General features: G+C 32.8%; 1 long non-coding RNA gene across 1 annotated transcript; it reads right to left on the bottom strand.

Annotated features, from left to right (window-relative positions):
• Nucleotides 1–2,722: 2,722 nt before the first annotated feature.
• Nucleotides 2,723–3,997, bottom strand: LOC132143022 (uncharacterized). Its single transcript, XR_009434156.1, has 3 exons — nucleotides 3,893–3,997; nucleotides 3,512–3,792; nucleotides 2,723–3,382 (listed from the first exon to the last, which is right to left on the bottom strand). It is a non-coding gene; the product is annotated as an uncharacterized LOC132143022 (long non-coding RNA).
• Between the last annotated feature and the right edge of the window lie 1,289 nt (nucleotides 3,998–5,286).

Below are 5,286 nucleotides of genomic sequence, written 5' to 3'. Positions count from 1 at the left end.
CGGATAAGATACAAGTCGGCAGCACAGGAGGGAGGTAAAGTGGGATATAACGAGAGAGAGGGACACTGTGTGTGTGTGTGTGTGTGTGTGTGTGGCGTGCAAGACTTGTAGATTGGGTGTGGGGAGATTGTGTGGGATTCTTCACAGTGCGATGAAAAAACCCCAACAAAAATCTATTGGATTGGAACCAAACTCAACCTGTCACACATATATTATTATTACCAATAATAACAATAATAACTAATCCCTTAGCATTAGCATGAATTACATTATACTGTTCATTGTTTTACCCAGGAATTATAGAAGAGATTATTATTTAATAGTGTTGTCATAACCGTGAAAAAAGTTTTAAGCAATTAAATTCATTTAGCAGAGGGCAGTCTTGAAGTCTGTCATTTTCAGTGCTATCTGTAAGACTATTTCAGAAGAATTCCTGTAGAATAATGTACAATAACCTTTTAATATATATACTAAAATTCAGTAAGTAAATGTTTTCGAAAGATGTGTCTTATACTCAACAAGGGTACATTTATTTGATCAAAATACATTAAAACTATAATATTGTGAAATATTATTAATTAAAATAACTGTTTTCTGTTTGAAAATATTTTTCATAATGGCAAAGCTGAATTATTAAGCCAAGATTAAATGTCACACGATCCTTTAGAAATGTGGAAGAAAAAAAAAATTGCCCACATTGTGGTCACCAAGTGCATTTACAGCAATATATTTATATTTTTCATTTTCCTTAATTTTATGAGCTATTTTATTTAATGTCCTTTTTATGGCTTTTTAATTTTATATTATGGGCTTTTATTGGCTGTTTATTTATTATTTTATTAATTGTATAAACTTGTTAATTTAATTTAATTTAATTTAATTTAATTTAATTTAATTTAATTTAATTTAATTTAATTTAATTTAATTTAATTTAATTTAATTTAATTTAATTTAATTTGTGTGTCTATGTGTCTTTACTGCTGCAGCATGGCTCTATTAACAACTTATATAATGCACTACATAATTTTTGTATTTTCTACATAGTAACAACATATTTTTAAAGAAAAAGTCAAAAGTCAGAGTTCACAAAATAGACAACACTAGTGTGACAACCAGGTGTCTAAATATAATATATTTAATTTTGAGCAGTATTTCTTGTAAAATTTATAGCTAAAAATTTAATTTTAAATGTGTCTTACAGTTTTTCTCAGTTGCTTTGGTGCATTTTTAAAAACAGAAATGAAATTCTCAAAACAACCTCCACATCATCTAGTTATTTATACACATCATAAAACCAGTTTCTCATTCTTTTGAACAAGTTGCGATTGCTTTTGTACATTCATGCAATTGATTATGTACATTTATTTATTTTTATTTATTTTTTTTATTTTTATTTATCCTTTATTTTACCAGGTGATGTCCCATTGAGATAGTCAAATCTCTTTTACAAGGGAGCCCTGGAGCAACAGTACACAAGTTACACAGAATCACAAAAACAGACACAGCAATCAAAACTGATTTACAGTACATGTAAAACAATTTAAAATACCATAAAAAGGCTTATTGAAAACATGTGCATTGTTCAAATTTCGATTGTTTAAGTAATTGTTTAAAATGTTTAAGTGGGATAAGAACAGAAAGCTTCAAAACTTTTTGGAGTAATTTGGATTTATCTGCGGTTTCCTACATTATCAGTTGCTAATGTCATGTCGCTCAAAATTTAGAATATAGTTTTCTGTGCAATAGTCTTACCCCTCAAAACATCTAGTCTTTAGTTCATCGTATAGGTCATTAAATGCTTAATTAAATGGTTAATCTAGTTTTCATAAACTGTCAAGCCATTTTTTTTTTTTTTTTTTTTGCACATTATGATTAGACTTTTTGTAAATTTGGCATGAATTGTGCAAGTGAATCTTGACTAATGAAGAGAATGTACTGTAGATCAACCAATGATAAAGCATTTCTCTGAAATAGCTCAAAGCTATGAATCTCATGAATCTTCAGTTGGAAAACATATACTGTACTGTATAGACAGAGGACAACACAAGACTTACAAATTCTGATGGACTTATTTTTTTTTGTTCATCTTTGTGCCCATATGTCTTTTTCCTTTTATATATCAGAATGACATTGTTACGTAAGGTTTATTTATTGTTTTATTTTTATTTTTGGTCAGACCACTAGTACAGTTTTTCTCAATTGCTTTGACATTTTTCGAAACAGTCTTAGCATTCTCTAAACTGTGAGTGCAAATATCACAGCTGTTTGCAGGAACTTCAAAACTTTATAGCATGTCTGCAAAATGTAGTTACTCACCCAAAACATTTAATTCATTTTTCAAAACCTAGTTATTGTGTCAATAATTTGGCCAAGGCCACCAAAATCTAAAGTATTTTTATCATTGTGTGACCCACACTGGTCAAAATGTTTAGTTGTTTTTCACCACAACAGTCAACCATGAAAATTAAGGGTTTAAACAAAAATCTCATATTTGTTGAGAAAAGTCAATAGTATGTAGAAAAAAAAAAAAGTCTATGAACATTTGTATTTTTACAGTGTTTATTTTTGTACTTCATGTGTATATACACAATACAAGTGTATTTACTGTACAATTTAAAGTAACTGACAAGAGTAACAAGATTTCACTTTACATTTCATATTTGTGTATTACCAACAAATAACATTCATGGGAAAAAAAAACAAACAAATTATTCTTGGTGGACATCTTGTCACACACGTTGGTCAGGCCAAAGATTTTCATCAACATCACATCTGATGTTTTCCATTGCCACACACCGTGGAAAAAAATCTCATTGAATGCCGCACCCATCCCCTGCAATGGTCAGCTGTGATGTCCTCACATGCAGCATTCATGGCATCCAACAAAGACATCTGATTTTGTGGTCTATGATCATACACTTTCCACCTCCATGCTGAAAAAAACTCTTCTATTGGATTTAGGAATGGAGAGTATGGTGGAAGGAATTCCACTGTTATCCTTTCATGTGCAGCAAACCAGTCCCTAACACTGTTGGTTCGGTGGAAGCTGACATTATCCCAGACAACAACATAATTAGGCAAATGTGGTCTAACTAAACCTCTTTCTTGTTCTGGAATCAGGTCTCTGTAAAGTGCATTTAGGAAGGCCAGGAGAAGTTGGGTATTATAGGGCCCAATGTGTGGAATATGTGTGCTCACACCGTTCTCTGAAATGGCAGCACACATAGTAATATTGGCCCCACGTTGGCCTGGTGTGTCAATTGTGGCTCGGTGTCCAATGAGATTGCGACCACGTCTCCGGCCTTTGGACAGATTAAACCCAGCCTCGTCCACAAAAAACAAGAATGTGGGTCGTTTCATGTACTTCTAACTCCATGATTCTCTATGAAGAAACACAGAAAAAAATGTAACAGTAAATGTATTTTCTTATGGGTTTCTGAAACTTACAGTAAAGTAATACAGGCATCTTAGAAAAACAGGAAAACTCACTAAGTGCACACCAATGGTTTACCTGGACATACTGGTACCGCAACGCCTTGACTCTTTCACTGTTCCTCTCAAATGGCACCTTATAGAGCTGTTTCATAGTCATGATGTCTTTTTAAAACTCTGTCTATGGTGGAAATGCTGACAGAATTTATATTTGCAAAGACATTATTGTCATTTATGATTGCACTTTGGATCTCTCTTAGCCTGATGGAATTGTTGGCTATGACCATGTTGCAAATTTCTTGTTCTTGCAGTTGGTTAAATACTGCTGCTCTGCCACCAGCGCGAGGTTGTCGTGCAGTTCTATAGAATAAACAAATAGACTTGCATTTACCTTTACAATATTGTTGTTTATACTGTAAACATACTTTACATACTGTAAAACAAAAAAAAACATATTTACCTGTTTTCCCTACGAAAGGTTTGCACAATTGATGACACTGTGGACCTGTTTACATTAGGCTGTGCTCTTCGACCAGCCTCTTCCATTGTAAAACCATGATTTATGACATGACAAGTGTGGCTCTGATTTCATCAGAGACTCTGACTCTTCTATTTCCACCTCTTCCTCGATTATTTCTTCCTCTACCACCACCACGTATTCTTACACGCCTTCCAATTGCTCTTCCATGAGCATGTTGCTGCAGTTCAGGGTTGTGAACGTCCTCCATTCTCAAAAACTTCTACAGCAGTGATTGTGCTGTGGGCAATCTACATATATATATATATACATATATATATATACTCCCAAAGTTGATTGGTTAAATGGTTAAATGGTTGATTCATATTAGAGGTAATTTGCAATTAGATTGCGAATGCAATTAGAGGTCATGTGCCAATTTAGCAGACATTACAAATAATGTCAATGTCAGATATATTTTAGAATATACATTCATGTATACTAATTATGATAATTGAATAGATCGTTTTGAATGTGATGGCTTACACAATAAAAAATGTCTGAGAAGTTCTGAAGTGTTTGACAGTGTAAGTGAGAATCGAGTCATCAGTTTTGATCAACAAGCCATATGCAATTATTTGTTGTCCAAACTGCAGACAGTTGTATGTACTCTTTGCACACATGTGCCAAAGCATTTGCAATTTGCTCAAATCAATAAGAAATTCCAATCTGATGTGAAAAAGAAGCGAATTTTTCAGAGATCTGAACTTAATGTTTTGGGAAATAAAAAAATAATTTGAGAACTGAGCCAAAGCAATTGAGAAAAACTGTAAAAGTGTAACTGGGAATTCTATCTAGTCTCTTTCAATCAATATCACACATACAGTAATGTGTAAATGTGTACTTTTGAAATGATGGCTTATATATGGCATATATAAGCATATGGCATACTGTTCAATACAGTAACTGTCATCCAAACTGTTGCCATAGTTTACATCTAGTAATACTAACAAAGTGCACTGTTATATTGACAACATGACTAAGCATTTTGACTATCTTGTTTGTGAACAATGACACAAGGACTTTTCATTCTGATGGCACTGATATGTTCATTGACATAAATACTTGCTTTTGAGAGATGAACTAAAGATTTTGAGTAAGTTACAGGCTTTTGCTGGTAATCTGTTTTGTGGTGCTGTTTGTACAAATTGTTTTGAGAAATGCACATACTTCTTTGCAAATAGTAAGGATGATTCGAGAAATGCACCAAAGCGACAGAGAAGCGACATACACCTTATGAGGCCACTGAATTTATTGGTCTGTTTATATTTTAACTATTGTTTTGTGACAGATCTGATTATTTTTAGGGATGGCATGTGTTATTTTTAGACGATCCA

The sequence above is a fragment of the Carassius carassius genome, chromosome 7 (assembly GCF_963082965.1).
Source record: "Carassius carassius chromosome 7, fCarCar2.1, whole genome shotgun sequence".
Lineage (NCBI taxonomy): Eukaryota > Metazoa > Chordata > Actinopteri > Cypriniformes > Cyprinidae > Carassius > Carassius carassius.
This window is presented reverse-complemented; position numbering and strand designations above follow the sequence as displayed.